This window comes from Triticum dicoccoides, chromosome 1B (genome assembly GCF_002162155.2).
Source record: "Triticum dicoccoides isolate Atlit2015 ecotype Zavitan chromosome 1B, WEW_v2.0, whole genome shotgun sequence".
Classification (NCBI taxonomy): Eukaryota; Viridiplantae; Streptophyta; class Magnoliopsida; order Poales; family Poaceae; genus Triticum; species Triticum dicoccoides.
In genome coordinates, this window is record NC_041381.1 from 63412497 (window position 1) to 63433091 (window position 20595).

Consider the following 20595-nt stretch of genomic DNA (forward strand, 5'->3'; position numbering starts at 1 on the left):
GGGTGAGTGTGTCCTCTTGGCGACTCATGTAGATCGATGGTTCTCTCTGCCACCGCACCTTTTCTTTCAAGGGTTTCTGAATTTCTTTGGAGCTCAGCCTCACCACTTTACCCCCAATTCCATTGCCTATCTCGCTGCCTTTGTATCTTTGTGTGGAAACTTCTTGGGTTGTCGGCCGCACTGGGGCCTCTTCAAACACATATTCACTTGTCGTTCTCAGACAGTGAAAAAGGCCAGCCCCAATGACGAGAGAACTCAGGTAATCCAGATGTGTGGGGGTCTCGGGGTCCAGATGAGGAGTAAGAGCGCTTTCCCCGCTATGACCCTTCCCGAGTCAGTCAGAGGGTGGAAGTCGACCTGGTTCTACTGCCAAGACCAGTCGACTGGGCTCGCTCCCTTTTCTATGAGTCGAGTGAACAAGCCATCCTCTCTGAAAGTAGTTCCGGAGGAGAAGGCTCAGGTTAAAATGTTGATGGAGCGAGTAGTCCAACTGATTCGCGACGGTGTGACTGGCATGGACCTTCTGGAGGTTTTCCTTCGGCGGCGCATCCAACCGCTCCAGTACCGGGGCCACCCGATGTGGTTGTACTCTAGTACTGAAGACACCAGTCAGCTCCACCCAGAGGAGGTCGATGATGCCACACTGGAGAGGTGGATGACTGCCATTACGGGGAACAAGTACAACCCTCGTGGAGCCAGGAGGATCCCGCCACTCGACCACTCTTATGAGGCGGACAAGGTACGACCACTTTTCTCCGATTGCTCCGTCCGTTCTGTTTCATCGTAGATCAGTCGATTGACTTTTGTCTTGCTTGTTGTCTTTTAGGAAACCACCGAGTTGTACTCGATGCCCAACGGGGCGCAAGCACAGGCCGAAGAGGAGGAAGGAAGCGAAGGCGAAAGCCAAGAGGAGTGGGAGTCGGACGCCGATGAGGGTGATGAAGATGCAGGCTCCGATGAGGAGGAAGAGGAGGAGGAAGTTGCGCCTCCTCATTCCTAAAGGAGGTCCAAGCTCGCCCACGACCCTGTGGCCGAACGTGGCAAGGGAGTCGTGCCTGCTGGGCAGTCGACGAAACCTCCTCGGGCAACTTCACCGGCGCCGACTGAAAAGGCGTCGAAGCAACCCCGAGCGGCCCCGACAAAACCGGCGAAGGCCTTACCGAAGATGAGGATGGAGATTCCGACTGTTTCTAGGTAACGGCATAACTCATGTCTTTCATTCTTGGTCGACTCAACCGCTGACCGACTGATATTTGAAATCGCAGCGCTGCTACTTCTGAGACTTCAACCAGGCACGAGGATCAAGAAATGGAAGATGCTGCTACTTCTCATCCTGGTATGATCTGCGCGGTTTTGCTTTTGGTCGATAGAATCTTTATTTTTGACTTTGAACTTCTCCTGCAGCTACACCTAGAGTTGTCATCAATCTCCTTGATGATGACGATGAAGCGCCACTGAGGCAGAGGTGGAGCAGGAAGGCGACTGTTGGCAAGGCTGCTCAGGTTGTGTCAGCACCTGGACCACAGATTCCAGAGGGGAGCAACATTGCTCGGGCTATCGTGTCCTTTGCGGAGCCGTTGACGGTTGTCCGCCCTTCGTCGTCGAGTGCTAACCCGCCTTCTCTCTTCTCCACCTACCACGTCCCGAAGGACCAAGCAAGCGCTGCCAAGGAAGCCATACGCCAGGCCGGGATTATGATGGAGCAGGTGAAGGCGATCCGAACCGCCAGCCAAGCAGCTTATGACGCGAGTCAGCTCTCCAGAGTAATGTCCAGGTTAGTTAAACATCGACTGGAAATCTTGATGTTTGTCATGCACCCACTTGGTGTGTCAATTCTACGGTGGACTGCTGGCAGTCGACTGTAGTCATTGTGTCTTGAGATTTCTCACTTTACTTGTTTCACTCGAGCATGGTCGAGTGGAACAATAAAACTGGTGGGGGAACGCTGAGTGCACCCACTGGGTGTAGTCCCCGAGACCGTGGTCGATTGCTTGCAGTCGGCTATGGTCTGATTTTTTTTACTGCTGACAGTTGACTGCTTCCGGTCGACTGATCGACTCTGAGTCTAGCTGATAGAACTAGTGGGGGCACGCTGAGTGCACCCACTGGGTGTAGTCCCCGAGACTACAGTTGAATGTTTAGGTTCAGCTGTAGTCTTAGAAATACTACGATTTTTCTTTTAGTCACTCGGAAGTGATCTGTTGTTGATGTTTGTCGACTGAACTTTCGCAGAAATCTTGTGACCTTGTTTCTCGTTATACCGAATTGGAGAACAAGCATATCCAGCTTGAAATTGACCAGAAACTTGTCCAAGAGAACTTTACGAAGTCGAAGGAGGAGGCAAAAGGTATGTTTGGTGAGAATTGACGACTGCCTTTGCTTCTTGCCTGTCTCCGAGTCTGATCTTAATGTGATTTTCGCAGAAAAACTGAGGGATGCTCTGAAGAAGAAGGATCTTGACCTCGCTGAGGCGCAGAAAGCGGCTTAGGACAAGACAAAACTTGCAGATGAAAAGTTGGCTTCTGTTAACAAACTTGAAGAGGAAAACACTAATCTAAAAGCTGCTCTCGACGTGGCCAACCAAGAAGTCACTCGACTGAAGAACGCCAATATGGTCCTGAGTGACAAAGCTGGCGAACTGGCGGGAAAGAAGAATGACTTGGAGGTTTATCTGGGAGGACTCGCCAAGAAGCTATTCCTCATGCTCGAAGGTAACTCCTTATCTTCGATTGGTAATTACTGACTTGCTGTAAGGGCATCATCTTATCCTTGAATCGTGTCCACAGAATTCTGCCAAAACTTTGAAGAGGAGACTAGTCGAGTGGAGACTAGCTCGGATCCCATCAATTCTCTGGTGAAGGATGAAACCGCTATGAACGTGCTCTGCCTCGAGTCTCGCGTTGCTGCAGTGGTTGATTACCTTGCAAGACTGAAGGCCGCAACGTTGCGCATCGACACATCGCTCTGGCCAGAAGAAACGCTTCAGAACGACCTTCAGTCGCTGATGACTCGACTGAACAAAGTTCCGAGTCGAGTGCAAGAATGGAAGAAGTCTTCTGCCAGGTGCGGTGCTGACGTCGCTTTGTCTTTGGTCCGCGTCCACTGCAAGGAAGCGAGAGAAGACAAGTTGGTGTCTCTCAAGGTGGCCAACACTAGGAAGCATGACTTCCGTTCCTTCATGGAGACCTTCATCGCGGCTGCCACTCGGATCGCAGATGGGATCGACCTGGACGAGTTTGTTGTGCCTTCCAGCCCTCCACAGGAGGGGTAAAAAACTTCTATGCTCAATGATTTGAATTTGCCTCGGAATGCCGAGTGATTTTTGTAACCGACAAACTTTAACAGGCTTGATGCCTGAGTACTTCTGGGTCCGTAGGACGTTATCCGAACTTGATTTGTCGTCGAAATACATTTGCTTCTTTCGGACAACCATCTTCTTTGGATTGGAGTATATACTAGCATCTGTAATGCTCTTTTGCAGGTAGGAGTGAAGCACAAATTGCAGTCGACTTGTGCTCGTCATGTTTGGGCGAGTGCTGGGTTGCAGCTAAGCCCCCGAGTGGGAGGTTTGCTCTCCACTCGGTAGGATTTTAGAAACTTAGGCGAGCACTGGGCTGCAGCTAAGCCCCCGAGTGGGAGGTTTGCTCTCCACTCGGTAGGTTTTCTAGAAACTTAGGCGAGCACTGGGCTGCAGCTAAGCCCCCGAGTGGGAGGTTTGCTCTCCACTCGGTAGGTTTTTTAGAAACTTAGGCGAGCACTAGGCTGCAGCTAAGCCCCCGAGTGGGAGGTTTGCTCTCCACTCGGTAGGTTTTTTAGAAACTTAGGCGAGCATTGGGCTGCAGCTAAGCCCCCGAGTGGGAGGTTTGCTCTCCACTTGGTAGGTTTTTTAGAAACTTAGGCGAGCACTGGGCTGCAGCTAAGCCCCCGAGTGGGAGGTTTGCTCTCCACTCGGTAGGTTTTTCATGGCACGGCTTTGGAGGAGAAGGTAGCAGTCGACCCGCGCTTCGTCCTCCTTGCGGAACGCACGTTGTGTTTGTGACGTAGCTGGGAGGGAGGAAGCAGGGGTCGACCTGCGCCTCATCCTCCTTGCGAAGCGTACGATGTCTTTTATTCTTAGGCGAACATTAGGTTGCAGCTAAGCCTCCGAGTGGAAGGCTGGCTTACCACTCGGTAGGATTTTCAAAAACTTAGGCGAGCACTGGGCTGCAGCTAAGCCTCCGAGTGGAAGGCTGGCTTACCACTCGGTAGGATTTTCAAAAACTTAGGCGAGCACTGGGCCGCAGCTAAGCCCCCGAGTGGAAGGCTGGCTTACCACTCGGTAGGATTTTGTTTACTTAGGCGAGTACTTGGACTGCAGCTAAGCCTCCGAGTGGAAGGCTGGCTTACCACTCGGTAGGATTTTGTTTAACTTAGGAGAAACGGATTCGCAGCTAAGCCTCCGAGTGGAAGGCTGGCTTACCACTCGGTAGGATTTTTTACAAGCTTAGGCGAAACGGGTTCGCAGCCAAGCCACCCACTGGGGGACAGATTTATGAGAACAAAAGCAATAACAATTACTGAGAAAATTATGAAACTCTTGTCTTTGATGAATACACTACAGGAGTACTTTTATTACAACTCATCCGAGTGAAAAACTTAAGTATAAAAAGGGCGGAGCAGGTCCGCGTTCCATGCTCTGGGCTCGTCAATCTAGTGCTCGACATTGTAAAGGCGGTATGCCCCATTATGGAGAACCTTGGTGACGATGAAGGGACCTTCCCAAGTAGGAGCAAGCTTGTGTGGTCTCTGCTGATCCACTCGGAGAACTAAATCTCCCTCCTGGAAAGCTCGACTCTTCACATTTCTAGCATGGAAGCGACGCAAGTCCTGCTGGTAAATGGTCGATCGGATCAAGGCCATCTCTCTTTCTTATTCTAGAAGGTCAACCGTGTCCTGTCGAGCTTGCTCTGCTTCAGCTTCGGTGTAGAGTTCGACTCGGGGTGCGTTGTGAAGCAGGTCACTCGGCAAGACTGCTTCAGCTCCGTAGACCAAGAAGAACGAAGTCCTCCCAGTCGACCGGTTTGGCGTGGTCCTTAATCCCCAAAGAACCGACGGAAGTTTGTCGACCCATGCGCTAGCTGCGTGCTTGAGGTCGCGCATCAGTCTGGGTTTCAACCCTTGGAGAATTAAGCCATTTGCTCATTCTGCTTGTCCGTTCGACTGAGGGTGGGCGACTGAAGCATAATCGACTCGTGTACCCTGAGATGCGCAGAAGGCTCTGAATTCTTCAGAGTCGAAGTTTGACCCATTGTCTGTGATGATACTGTGGGGAACTCCATATCTGAATACCAACTCCCTGATGAAACTGATGGCGGTGCCGGCATCCAGATTCTTGATGGGTTTAGCCTCAATCCACTTAGTGAACTTGTCGACTGCTACCAATACATGGGTGTAGCCGTTTCTGCCTGTTCTCAGTGGTCCAACCATATCCAACCCCCATACAGCGAAAGGCCAGACGAGTGGAATGGTCTTCAAGGCTGAGGCGGGTTTGTGCGACATATTGGAGTAGAATTGACATCCTTCACACTTGTTGACTATCTCTTTCGCCATCTCATTTGCTCTAGGCCAGTAAAAACCCGCTCGGTATGCTTTAGCCACGATGGTGCGACAGGACGCATGATGGCCACATGTCCCCGAGTGGTTGTCGTTGAGAATCATTCGACCTTCTTCCGATGTTATGCATTTCTGGCTGACTCCAGTCGCACTTTCTCTGTACAACTGTCCCCTCATGACGGTGAAGGCTTTGGATCGGCGGACGATCTCTCGAGCCTCTTCTTCATTCTCGGGGAGCTCTTTTCTCAGAATATAGGCGATATAGGGCACTGTCCAGTCGGGAGTGATGACCAGAACTTCCATGATTAGGTCGACCACAGCTGGGACCTCGACTTCAGTCGGATCTGTGGCGCTTTTTGGCTGCGGGGCTTCCTCAGTGAAAGGATCTTCTTGAACCGACGGCGTGTGAACATGCTCCAAAAACACGCCACTCGGAATGGCTTCCCTCCTGGAACCTATCTTCGCCAAGTCATCGGTTGCTTGATTTTTCAGTCGGGGAACATGATGGAGCTCTAATCCCTCAAATTTCTTCTCCAGCTTTCTGACTGCATTGCAGTATCCAGTCATGGCTGGGCTTCTGACGTCCCACTCCTTCATCACTTGGTTGACCACTAAGTCCGAGTCGCCGTAGACCATAAGGCGACGGACGCCGAGTGAAATGGCCATACGCAACCCGTACAAGAGTGCTTCGTATTCTGCTTCATTGTTGGAGGAATCAAAGTGAATCTGGAGTACATATCTGAGCTTATCTCCTCAGAGGGAAACCAAGACCACTCCAGCACCGGAACCATTCAGCATTTTGGATCCATCGAAGAACATAGTCCAGTGCTCCGAGTGAACTTGGGTCGGTAACTGCTGTTTAGTCCACTCGGCGAGGAAATCTGCTATTGCTTGGGACTTGATAGCTTTCTTTGCCTCAAATCTGATGTCTAGGGGAAGAAGTTCAATCACCCATTTTGCCACTCGACCGGTTGTGTCTCTGTTGTGCAGAATCTCTGATAAGGGGGCATCGGTGACGACTATGATAATATGGTCAGAGAAGTAATGAGCAACTTTCTTCATGGTCATATAAATCCCATATACAAGCTTCTGATAATGAGGGTATCGTTGCTTGGATGGGGTCAGGACTTCGGAAATGTAATATACTGGGCGCTGAACTTTGAAGGCTTTCCCTTCTTCTTCCCGCTCGACCTTAAGTATAGTACTGACGACTTGTCCTATGGCTGCAATGTAAAGCAGCAAAGGCTCTTTGCTGATTGGAGCAGCAAGCACCGGCTGGGTGGAAAGCAGGGTTTTAAATTCTGCAAACGCTGCGTCAGCTTGAGGAGTCCACTCGAACTTGTCTGACTTCTTCATCAGTCGATAAAGAGGCAATGCCTTCTCACCAAGAGGAGAGATGAATTGACTTAAAGCGGCCAAGCAACCAGTAAGCTTCTGAACATCATGCACACGCACGGGTCATTTCATTCGGAGTATTGTGCCTACTTTCTCTGGGTTTGCACCGATTCCTCGTTCGGAAACGAGCAAACCGAGTAATTTTCCACCAGGAACTCCGAATGTGCACTTGGATGGTTTAAGCTTGATATCGTACCTCCTGAGGTTGGCAAATGTTTCAGCGAGGTCAGTCAGCAGGTCGGAACCTTTCTGTGACTTGACCACAATGTCATCCATGTAAGCTTCCACATTCCGACTGATTTGAGTGAGCAAACACTTCTGAATCATCCTCATGAACATGGCTACGACATTCTTGAGGCCGAATGGCATGGTGACATAACAGAAGCACCCGAATGGGGTGATGAAAGCCGTTTTGATCTCATCGGGTCCAAACAAACGGATCTGATGGTACCCGGAATAAGCGTCCAAGAAAGAAAGTCGCTCACATCCCACAGTCGAGTCGACTATTTGGTCGATGCGGGGAAGAGGAAAATGATCTTTCGGGCAGGCCCGATTGATATGCTTAAAATCGATGCACATACGAAGCGAATTGTCTATTTTGGGGACCATGACGACATTGGCGAACCACTCAGAGTGGTAAATCTCTCGGATAAACTCTGCTGCTAGGAGCCGAGCCACTTCCTCGCCAATGGCCTTCCTTTTCTGGACGGCGGACCGTCGCAGATGTTCCTTCACAGGTTTTGCCTTTGAATCGACTCGTAGACGATGCTCAGCCAGTCCCCTGGGTACACCCGGCATGTCAGAAGGTTTCCATGCAAAGATGTCCCAGTTCTCATGGTGGAACTGGATGAGCGCTTCTTCCTATTTGGGGTCGAGTGTTGTGGAGATCTGAGTCGGAGCAGCGTTAGGGTCGGTCGGGTGGATGTGAACGGGTTTTGTCTCACCGGACGAATGAAATGCTGATTCCGTAGCGGGCTTTTTGGCTCGCAACAAATCACTCGGGTCTGCATTCCTTTGGTGTTCTTGCCACTCTTCTGCCACCATCTGAGCATCGGCGATCTTTGAGCCTTTCTGGAAGCACTCTTCTGCCTTCTTGTGGTTACCAGTGACTGTGATCACTCCTTTAGGGCCAGGCATCTTTAGTTTGAGGTACACGTAACAAGGTCGAGCCATAAAACGTGCATAAGCTGGCCTGCCCAAAATTGCATGATAGGCACTCTGGAAATCCACAACCTCAAATGTCAGCTTCTCTTTGCGGAAATTCTTTGAATCACCAAAAACTACATCAAGAGCAATCTGGCCGAGTGATGCGGCCTTCTTGCCAGGGATGACTCCATAAAAACTCATGTTGCTTGTGCTCAGTCTGGACATCGGAATGCCCATCCCTTTCAGCGTCTCAGCATATAGTATATTCAAACTGCTGCCGCCATCCATCAACACTTTGGTCAGTCGAGTGCCTTCAACGACGGGGTCGACCACCAGAGCTTGCCTCCCAGGGGTGGCTATGTGCGTGGGGTGGTCAGATTGGTCGAATGTAATGGCAGTCTGAGACCACTTCGGGTAATTGGGTGTTGACGGAGCAGCCATATTCACCTCTCGGTTTATAACTTTCAGTCGGTTTTTGCTCTCAACATCGACAAAAATCATCAAGGTGGAATTGACCTGCGGATATTCCTCGTCACTATCCTCCTTGTCCTCAACCTTGTCCGACTCTTTTTCTTTGTCCTTGGGCTGCTTCCCTTGGAACTGCTGTATCAGGAGTCGACACTGTCGAGTGGTGTGCTTCGGGTAGATGAAATTACCCTCTTCGTCTTTCTTGGTGTGGATGTGACATGGTAAATCCAACACGTCATTTCCTTCTTTATCTTTTACTTTCTTGGGGTTCCAAGGCCCCTTGGGTTTCCCTTTGAACTTTCCTTGGTTCAGAGCCAAGGCTTCTCCAGGTGCGGCTGGTTCAGCTTTACGCTTTTGCTTCCGACTGGAATTTCCGCCTCCGGTGTCCTGGGCGACTGACTTGTGCTTGCTGCTCCGGAGCCGATCCTCTTCCTCACCATTGGCATATTTGGTGGCTATCTCCATCATTCGACTCAGAGACATGTCTCCGATTCGGCCGAATTTCAGGCTTAGCTCTCTGTACTTTACACCCTCCTTGAAGGCGCAAACTGCCTGGTGATCAGATACATTTTCTACTGTGTGATGCAGTGTGATCCATCTCTGGATGTAATCCCTCAGAGTCTCATTCGACTTCTGTACACAAGATTGCAGCTCTGTCAGTCCCGCCGTCCGCTTGCACGTTCCTTCGAACGTCCTGACAAACACTCGGGAGAGGTCCTCCCATGTGTAGATGCTGCTGGGTGTTAACTGATTCAGCCATGCCCTGGCTGACCCTTCCAACATGAGAGGCAGATGCTTCATGGCCACCTCGTCATTTCCACCACCGATCTGAACAACCACTCAGTAGTCCTCAAGCCAAGTATCGGGCTTGGACTCACCGTTGAACTTGCTGACTCCAGTCGCCAACCTGAAGTTGGGAGGAATCACCGCGGCTCTGATGGCTCTGCTGAAACACTCTGGTCCGGAGACGTGCACTCGGCTACTGGTGGGTACATCTCTGTCATTACCCTCTCTGTGGGCTCTGTTTTGGTCGACCAGACCTTGAACGATGATGGATCTCGCATCAAAGCCTGGTTCTCTGGGTTGACTGGAATTCTTCGCCCGCCACTATACTGGCGTCTATCATCCTGCTATCGAGGCATATATGATCCACCCCTCCGGGGAGGAGTGGGCACTCGATGTCGATCGTTGCGATCGACTCGGTGATCATCCTACTCATAGTTCCTGTACTGATCGTGTCGGTCGCCATGCCCTTCACGCCTCGGGGGCGATCTAGGACTATGAGCTAACTGGACAGTATTCGCCGCCACGGACCTGCTATGAATCCTGTTCCGCGACTGCGACACAGCCGAATCCTGATCTCCAGCTGCCCAGAGCAAATCCCTGATCTGCATCAAGCCTCTGCCAGCCTCTGACTGGGAAGGCTGAATCGATTCTGCTATATGTTTTGCAGCTGCCAAATTCTGGATTGGAGTGCGGTATACCTGCGTCGGAGGTTTAAAGAGTTGGCATCGACTGGAGTCTGGAATCCGTTGCCGCGCGCTCGTCGAGTGCCCGCTGAAGGTTCTCCAGCCGAGTGCGCTCAGCCAGGTTGTCCAAGCGCGCGTCCTCTAAGGCGCGAGCCTCGGGGGTTTCTCCAACGACCGGAGTATGAAGCGCATCCATGTTCCGGCGGCGAAGCTCTTCCCTCTGCTGCGAGTCGAGGGGCTCGGGGCGGTACTCCTCATGGTCGTGCGATGGGTCGCCTCCGCCGTTACCTCCCTCGGCGCCAGGAAAGCCGGGGGGAACATGCGGTCCATTGACCATCAAGACTTCCGCCGCCGGATCACTGCTGTCGCATTCGGATGCAGTCTCTACGGAGCCAGTCGACAGGTCGAACAGGCCATAGAGAGATTCATCGGGCTCGATTGCCGTGACTTGGGCAGTGGTCGACTGGCGAGCCACTACGTGCCTCACCCACCGCTGAAGCCTCGACCGACCGGAGCACTTACGCCAGCGGGAAGCTGGGAGGGAGGATGACACGAAAACCGGCCGATACTGAGTCGATGGTTGCCGCAGAAGGACACCGCGGACGCATGCTCGAAAGTGCGTAGCTTCGCGGACCGGGAGCGCATCCACGTCGAGCGGAGCCTCCTGCAGCCAGGCAGAGTCATCGGCTACGAATGTGAGCGCGCCGAGACGGATCTTACGGCCCTCAACCAAAACTCCACCTGAAACCATGATGATGGGAATTGAAAAGATTGCAACTTCTCCAACAAGTCGCTAAGACACCTGCCCCAAGGTGGGCGCCAACTGTCGTGGTTCTAAGTCTGACAGTAGAATAGGGGGTAGGTATGGAGAGGCAAGATCCTAGCTATGGAGCAGTTGTACACACAAGTGTTTTACGAGTTCAGGCCCTTTCTCAGAGGAAGTAACAACCCTACGTCTCGGAGCCCGGAGGCGGTCGACTGGATTATGTGTGTGTAAGTTACAGGGGTGCGAACCCTTCTACTAGTGGAGGGGTGGCTTATATAGAGGACGCCAAGACCCCAAGAAGCCCACGTAGCAGAGGGTTTAAAGTACATTAAGGTCTGGCGTTCCTGGTAACGGCCTACATAAAGTGTCATCATGACCATTAAGACTACTTAATTACAGACTGTTTGGATACAGAGTAGATCTTGAACTCCTGATGGTCGAGTGAGTGTTCATTGGTCGAGTGTCTTCAGGTTCGTCAGGTGTCTTCTAGTCTGTCGAGTGGAGTTCCTCTTGGTGGACTGGAAGACGGCTTCTTCTAACAGATGTCCTTGGGGAGGGTACCTTGGACAGGTTCATGACCCTACCCTAGGTACATGACTTCGTCAGAAACAACTTGGGAAATGATGGTGATGCAATAAGTCCATGGGGTAGTCCCATCGAACCAAGTCAAAGGCTTTTTTGATGTCAAGTTTGAATAACAGTGTTGGAGATTTGGTATGGTGGAATCGAAGGGCCAAGCTGCGGACATACATGAAGTTATCATGAATAATTCTTTTCTTAATAAAAGCACTTTGCGTGTTGGAAACCATCTCGGGCATGTGAGGGGACAGTCGAGTGGCCATCATTTTCGCGATAATCTTAGCAACCGCATGAATCAAACTTATTGGTCGGAAGTCAGAGATGTCCTCCGCTCCATCCTTTTTAGGGATGAGAGTAATGTTGGCTGAGTTGAGCCAGTGAAGATTGTTGACATGGAGATTGGAGAAACTGTTTACAACAAGCATGATCTCGGGTTTAATGATGTCCCAACATTCCTTGAAGAAGACTCATGTGAAACCGTCAGGGCCCAGAGCTTTGTCCCCTGGAAGATCGTTGATCGCAGGCCGGACCTCCTCCTCAGTGAAAAGGGCACCCAAGTCGGAGAGGTCACAACTCGACGATGGGATGCAGCCCCAATTGAAGTCCTTGGAGCGTGGGAGGCCCTTCCCAATGGCTTTTGAAAAGTGGCTCTGGATAATGTCCTTCTTGTGATCATGACTAGTGACCCAACCGTTGTTGTGCTTAAGGCGATGAATGAAGTTTTTCCTTCGGTGATGGTTGATACAGATGTGAAAGAAACGTGTATTCGCATCCCCCTCTTTGAGCAGCTTAACACTCAAACATTGTCTTTTCCTGGCTCGCTCAAGAACTACCAAGGCCACCACCTTCTTTTTGAGGTCCTTCCTCAAATTCCATTCAGCCAAGCTGAGTGTCCTGGTCTCTTGAGCCACGTTGAGGCGATGGATGATCTCGAGGGCCATGTGGAGCTGCACTTTGTGATTTGAGAAGATGGATTTGCTCCAACGACTGAGGCAGTGGCTTGTTCTTTTCAACTTGTGAAAGGGCACTTGATAGGGCTCGGAGTGGCTTGTTCCCTTGCTCCAAGCATCTTGGACAATTCTCTTGAAGTTGGGCAACTTCGTCCAGAAATTTTCAAATCGGAAAGTTTTGGGTCGTCTTGGTCTCTTGTCGCTAGCCAAAAGCAGTGGACAGTGATCCGAGAGCGAGGATGAGAGAGCATGGAGAATGTGAAAGCCAAAATCAACGTCCCAGTCGTCATTGCAGAAGAAAGAATCTAACTTGCTCATGGTCGGGTTAGCTTGCTCATTGCTCCAAGTGAACTTTCTGTTCTGGAGGTGGATCTCTTTTAGCTCACAGGAGTTGAGGCATATCGGAAGTGCACAAGACGAGAGCAATCCACGCTTGCACAGTTTTTGTCTCGTGCGCGGTAGATTTGATAAATCGCCTGTAACTAGCCATCGCGTACCCTGTTGCAGTTTAAGGCTAAAAAGCTCTTGGAAAAAAGCATCTTTAAGGTTGCTTCTAGTAGGACCATAAACCGAAGTGAGTTTGAAGGAAACAAGGGTGCTGACAATAGTGATGTTAGCAGAGATGCTGAAGGTGCCCAAGGAAATATTATCCACCTTAATGAAGTCTTCATTCCAGAGAAGGAGGATGCCTCCTCTAGTTCCATCCGCTGGCCGCTTAGCATAGCTTTTCAGTCGTTGGCCACCCAAAAAAGCAGCCAAGAAAGGATCAACCGCTGCCAATTTTGTTTCCTGGAGGCAAACAAGGTTGCAAGAAGTACGACGAATGTCTCATGAACGGTAGTACGCTAATTCAGACACTTAAGACCAAAAACATTCCAATTTAGGATGGAAAGGCTTTCATTCATTGGAAGACCAGGATACATCAGAGGTAACATAGGGAGGAAACAAGAGCCTTCCCAGGGCTACAGCAGGGAGTAGCTGAAGAACAAAGCTACAAACAGGCCTATCTAGAGCATCGACAAGTGGCGAACTAATCATAGAAACTGGGGTACATCAGAAGCTAAACATAGTGGCAACATCAGGCCGTCGTCGTGTCCTCTCTGCCTTGCCCTTGAAGTTCCAGCCCAGCTCCTCCTCCGTCATCCAGCAAAGCATCTTCCACCGCAGTGGCGAGGTCACAATCAAGCCTGAAGGGCGCTCAAAGCGCACCAACAGCCAAGTCAGGAAGCTGACCACGAAAGAGGGCCACATATTTGGCAATGGCAGCCTTTGTTACCATCTCCCCCTCATCGACCATACCCATGCACTGGCAGAGGATCCTTTCCACCATCAAAGCAATCGGCATGTCTCTGTTCTTCACTTGTAGCCTTGGGTTGCTTCGGATCAGGTTCAGTCCTGTGGCACTAGCCAGGGTCTTCCTTAGGATAGTCGGCGGCCTTGGCGGGGTGGAGTTGGGCGTCGGGAGGATGCCACTTGGACAAGGCACAAACAAGGGAGTGCCTATAGAGCCACTTTGGGTCGAAGCCACAACCAGGGGGCTCACCACTACTCGGTCTTCATCATCTACAGCAGCAACAGGTACATGGACAGGTGTGGCTGGACTTGGGGGCACCGAACCCGATCGTTGCCTCAAACGAGCAGGGGAGGACCAGTCTGGTGGCGCTTCAGGTATCACAGGCGAGCCCAAGCACAGGGTTGTGCATCATAGCCAGACAGTGAGCTTCGAGGAAGGTCGCAGCTCGATCATATCGCGGGAGTGTTGGAAATATGCCCTAGAGGCAATAATAAAATGGTTATTATTATATTTCTTTGTTCATGATAATTGTCTGTTATTCATGCTATAATTGTGTTATCCGGAAATCGTAATACACGTGTGAATACATAGACCACAACATGTCCCTAGTAAGCCTCTAGTTGACTAGCTTGTTGATCAACAGATAGTCATGGTTTCCTGACTATGGGCATTGGATGTCATTGATAACAGGATCACATCATTAGGAGAATGATGTGATGGACAAGACCCAATCCTAAGCATAGCTCAAAGATCGTGTAGTTCGTTTAGCTAGAGCTTTTCCAAATGTCAAGTATCATTTCCTTAGGCCATGAGATTGTGCAACTCCCGGATACCGTAGGAGTGCTTTGGGTGTGCCAAACGTCACAATGTAACTGGGTGACTATAAAGGTGCACTACGGGTATCTCGAAAGTGTCTGTTGGGTTGGCACGAATCGAGACTGGGATTTTTCACTCCGTATGACGGAGAGGTATCTCTGGGCCCACTCGGTAATGCATCATCATAATGAGCTCAATGTGACCAAGTGTCTGGTCACGGGATCATGCATTACGGTACGAGTAAAGTGACTTGCCGGTAACGAGATTAAACGAGGTATTGGGATACCGACGATCGAATCTCAGGCAAGTAACATACCGATTGACAAAGGGAATTGTATACGGGATTGATTGAATCCTCGACATCGTGGTTCATCCGATGAGATCATCGAGGAGCATGTGGGAGCCAACATGGGTATCCAAATCCCGCTGTTGGTTATTGACCAGAGAGGCGTCTCGGTCATGTCTGCATGTCTCCCGAACCCGTAGGGTCTACACACTTAAGGTTCGGTGACACTAGGGTTGTAGAGATATTAGTATCCAGTAACCCGAAAGTTGTTTGGAGTCCCGGATGAGATCCCGGACGTCACGAGGAGTTCCAGAATGGTCCGGAGGTAAAGAATTATATATAGGAAGTCAAGTTTCGGCTATCGGGAAAGTTTCGGGGGTCACCGGTATTGTACCGGGACCACCGGAAGGGTCCCGGGGGTCCACCGGGTGGGGACACCTATCCCGGAGGGACCCATGGGCTGAAGTGGGAGGGGAACCAGCCCCTGGTGGGCTGGTGCGCCCCCCCTTGGGCCCCCCTGCGCCTAGGGTTGGAAACCCTAGGGGTGGGGGGCGCACCCACTTGGTTAGGGGGCAAGCCACCCCCTTGGCCGCTGCCCCCCCTTGGAGATTGCATCTCCTAGGGCCGGCGCCCCCCTAGGGGGCCTATATAAAGAGGGGGGAGGGAGGGCAGCCGCACCCATGCTCTTGGCGCCTCCCTCTTCCCCTGCTACACCTCTCCCTCTCGTAGAAGCTTGGCGAAGCCCTGCCGAGATCGTTGCTGCATCCACCACCACACCGTCGTGCTGCTGGATCTTCTTCAACCTCTCCTTCCCCCTTGCTGGATCAAGAAGGAGGAGACGTCTTCCTCAACCGTACGTGTGTTGAACGCGGAGGTGCAGTCCGTTCAGCACTAGGATCATCGGTGATTTGGATCACGACGAGTACGACTCCCTCAACCCCATTCTCTTGAATGCTTTCGCTCGCGATCTACAAGGGTATGTAGATGCCCTCCTCTCTCTCGTTGCTAGATGAACTCATAGATTGATCTTGGTGAAAGCGTAGAATTTTTTTTATTTTCTGCGACGTTCCCCAAAAGGGAGGTCGTGCGTGGGGACGGTGGTGGTGATCTGCCCCTGGTGTCTTCAGTGCGGCAGACGCAAACGGCTTTGCAAGAGCGGGAACGCCGCTCTAGACATGTCACGCGGTGCCGAGCCCTTCTACCAGAAGCTAGGATCATTGCTCCGTCAAGGAGGCATTGAACCTTGGCGCTGTCGATCTTCCGGGCATCCGGCAGGTCCCGCCGACGACCATCACTATAGAGGTCGCAGGAGTCGTGGTCGTCTCGGTGCTGATCATCACGTGAGCCGCTTGACCGCTCATCATCACGGCGAGGAGCCCTGGAGCGGCTCCGAAAGAGGCCATGCCAAGAGGAAGCATTGCGGTCTTCACGCCTGCCACGCCCATCGTGGTCGCCATCTCTGTCGCGGCCGTCGTCGTGTTGATCGCGATCATCGTGGTCCCGGCGTCGCTCACCCGCCACCTGGCGGTCACGAGCACGGGCCTCGCCGTCCACGACACCGTAGCGCCAGCTGAAGTGGGGGTGCGAGCGAGGGCGTCAAGGGATGCGGCCATCCGAGTCTTGGAGGTAATCTTCCATCAGGTCCAGGTGGACCAGGACACGCCGACGCAGCCCTTGGCGACTGACAGCAGGGACAGGGGTGCTGCCCGCCAGCGGCTGGTTGCAGGTGAAGGTTTGTTCTGCACCTTGGGAATTTTGCTGGGGTCCGCCGACCAAGCCCACAGATTGAGCGTGGCCGCGTCTTCGCACTGCACGGAGGCGATGTCGAAGTAGTGCAGAAAGGTGTTCGACCCGAGCACCTGCGCCGCGACAACATCATTCCATGCATTGAACGGGACATTTTCGAGGCAGAGCTGGATGTGGTAGTCTGCTTGAACGACGTCGGTGTGCGCATTGAGCCTCCACTTGGCGATGTGGATGTCGAGGTTGCCAAAATCGGAGCTGAAGTGAGTGAACCAGCCTGGGGCAGCCGTCGCCAAGTTGCGGTGGTGCTGGTAGTCGAACCTGACGAGGAAGTCTTCTAGGTAGAAAGGCACCACTTTCAACAGAGAATGGTAGACGCCCGCGGCCACGACGTCTCTGATGACGGAGGCGGTGATAGCAGGGCGGTTGCCACCAAGCCACACCACCGCCGGGAGGTTGGCGAGGCTGGCCACCTAGGCATCCATCGCCGGCGTGGAGACGACGACCACATCGCCTTCAGCCGGGCGCAGCGAGGGGTCACCCACGTGCGGCATACTCGACCCCGACAGCAAAGGGGCGACGAGATGCAGGCCTGAAGCGGTAGGGTCTTGGGACAGAGGCGGATCAGGAGGGTTGACCAGAGAAGGTGGAGTGGTCCTTGTACAGGGCTGTGGGGTTGGAGGGGAACTGGAGCACTGGCTCGCCCGGTGCCAGCTTCTTCGGCAAATCAGGCATTTATAAGGATCCCGACAACCGATCTTGTTGTGGCCCTTCTCCAGGCATCTGTGGCAAACTCTGTGGCGATGCTTAACAAAGGATCTGCCAGTAGATGGGGAAAATGAAGACAGAGATCGATGGCTTGAATATTGGTTGTTGGGGGAGAGAGCACGCCTCCAATACGGTGCTTTAACGAGTTGTTGGGGGACGACGCCTTCTTGAGGCATGGCTTTGGGATGCCATGAATGCGCTGCAGAGGAGGTGGACAGAGCATGCCTTCACCCAGAGCAAAGCGGACCTTGGGGGGCTTGACCTGACGCCGAGGCAGCAGTAATAGCGGGCGGATCTTCCGGGAGGGAGCCTGGATCGGCCCTAAACCGCGAGGGGAGGCTGGATCTGAACCGGCTGAAAGCAGCCGTGGGAACAACGCAGTCATGAGGGACTGGCTAGCAAAACTTGGGGTGGGGAAGCCCGGGGGGAAGCGGGGCGAGGCGGATGAGTGGCTCGGCTGGGTAGGGAGCTGGGTAGCGGCAACGGTGGCGGTGTCGGTGTCGGTGGCTGTGGGCGCCGGAGCAGCGCACCGTAGGAGCGTGGGCATGGGGAGCGTCATTTCGCCCACCGAACTTTCTCCCGAACTTTCTCTCCGTTCATAGATATAAGATGTTTTAGATATTTTAATATGGACTACATACGAAATAAAATGAGTGAACAAACACACTAAAATGTGTCTAAATAGATCTGAAGCAGAAAAGTTAGAACATCTTATAGTAGTGAACGGAGAGTAGCTTTTCTTTGAAAGCATATGGGTTTGAGCTAGCTTATTAACTAGGTGTGCCATTGGTTTGTTAATTTGGATGGCAGTGCCATTGGTTTGTTAATTTCGATGGCAGCATGGCGATTTGCCAGACTGAAAATGAAGATGATGACTTCGCTCGCTGTCACTCACTCTGCACACCAATAGCAAAAAAAAAAGTTCATAGAAAATCTTATTAGCTGCGACATAAAGTTATTGTCGTACATTAATTTCAAAAGTGGGTGTTATGCTTCATAACCCTGTGAGGACTTCTCTAGAATGAAAGACACATTTGAGTGCAAAAAGTTCTAGTATCGACGCTATTGGAGAAGATGTCCTGGACACAAGATTTTTTTTTTATGGGTGAATCTAGACACAGGAATTTCATAAGAACAGTGTAAATCATCAACAAGGATGTACACAGAATTACTGCCTAAGATATTTTGCTCCATAATGCATTTACGTTAACTTTTTTTACGGGTTCAACCATGGTCATTAGTATAACAAATTTGTGATGTCATGTAATTTTGTTTTCAATTTTTAGGAGTGGGAGCCGCATGGAACACTGCAAATTAACGTTTCCCAAGGATCCACCGTCTGAACATTTGGACTTGGTGGGGTTGGTCCCATGGTAAGTCAATTAAAGAGCTATTGTTATTTTCTTCAAAGTAAAACACAATTAGTAATAAAAGTTACAATGAGCTAGTGATGAGCTTTTTTACAAAAATTGACTGAATTTTTCAGTAATTTTTTCGTTACCTTAGGCCGCTGAAGGTGCAAGAATAAGAGGGGTGGTTCGGATCGTCGGCGTCGATATCAACCCTGAAAAGTTCGCCAAAGGTGCAAGTTCAACCACGTTGTTCTTGTTCAATGTCATTTTCCATCTTGCAACTGTGAACGTCCCTTTCTAATAAACACCTTGTCTGCAATGCAATTTGGAGGCTATCTTTCATTTTCTGTCCATTTTGAGGAAAAAAAAGTTGTACCTTATGCGTGTCCAGTGAGTCACGGACAAAGGCAAAGTAGCAAAGTGAATCTGTAAATGAAAATACTTCTACTAAGATTCAGCCATGAACGTTACTTTCTTCTCCGTGGGCAATATTAATCTCTGATGTGTTATGTGTACGTTGCAGGCAAAGAGATGGGCATCACTGATTTCATCAACTCGAAGGCGTGCAGCAAGCCCGTCCACGAGGTCATCAGGGAGCCTTCTAGTGCAGCGGCAACAACGTTGATGTGCTTCGAGAGGCCTTCGTTTCCACACACGACGTATGCATATCACACTTCCGTCGCAATCAACTTTTGTCATTAAATTGTCTGATGAAGAGCAACTGTCAAAATAATATTTTCTGAAGAGCAATTTTATTTATTAATATTCTTAGGAGAATTTTGATTTAGGTATCCAATTCAGGGACACAAGTAGGCTCCTTTTTTCTGAGAGCATGGTTAATAGTATAGCCAGCTGCTGGCTATAAGCCAGTGCCATGTCATCTACAACCCATCTTATAGCTAACATGTATAATATTAGATCAAAAAAGTATACTACTTTTTTATTATGTGGCCCACCTTTCATTCTCACAAAGTGCCTAGGAGCACGTGCTAGAGCTGGCTCTTCACGAAGAGCCCGCTTACCTTCTCTCTCCTCTTCTCTTTCTTCCAACTAAGCAGAAATATACTAGTTTATTCCTTATAGCCCGCTGACTAAGCTCTATTGTACTTGCTCTGAGGAGAAACACAAAATCAGTCTCGAAAATCGTATGAATCCGAGGATTGACTCTGGAATTGGGGATCCATCTGATGCCTAGGATGATGCCGCTCCATCCCATGAAGCTGGTCAACGGCTGTCGGATCACAGGGCTGCACCTTTGGCGACTTAAAGGGCAATCCCAGCTAAGCATCTCGCCGACCAGTGCATGCAAGGGGTTATCATATTTTTTAATAGTTTGCCGACACTAAAATACATGCCAATAAAATAGTAATCTCTCTGTAACTTAATAAAAGACGTTTTTACAGTTTACATTAAGTTATAGAAGTTGTAGTAAAATGTAAAACTTATGATGAATAAAAATAGTTTACTTTAATAAATGGCAATGACCGTTTTTGGCAGGAGGTAATTTTGATGGTTTCAAAACCCACGAGATGTCATTCTCGAAGATCAATGAGGCTTTTCAGCCGCTGGAGGAAGGCAACTCCCTAAGGTGTGTGCTACATCAATGAAACTCTTAAGTCTCAATCGATCCATCTCCTGGTTTTGTGCTATTTGTTTATTGGCTTTTGTTTGGGTTGTATCACTTTGGGTAATCATGAAAAATCATCTTTCTATTATTTTGTGTTTAGATCATCTTTGTAAATGTGAGTACATGTTCTGCTATGTATATTTTTTGAACCCAAAAGTAAATTCTGCTATGTATATGGCTCAAGGTTTGTGATCGGGATAGGACATGTCATAATCCACGCTTTTAGGAACGGAATGTCAAAATAGCGTGTAGCGGGCCGACCGGACAGGCCTCCAAGTGCAGCAATAATGCTAGAGTCACGAACAATCACGGGCGTTTCACGGGGCTTGCTTCTAACAAATCTC

General features: G+C 50.6%; 1 pseudogene; it reads left to right on the top strand.

Moving 5' to 3' along the window:
* Window positions 1–20231, top strand: part of LOC119350141 — a 37364-nt pseudogene extending 17133 nt beyond the window's left edge.
* The last annotated feature ends 364 nt before the right edge of the window (window positions 20232–20595 follow it).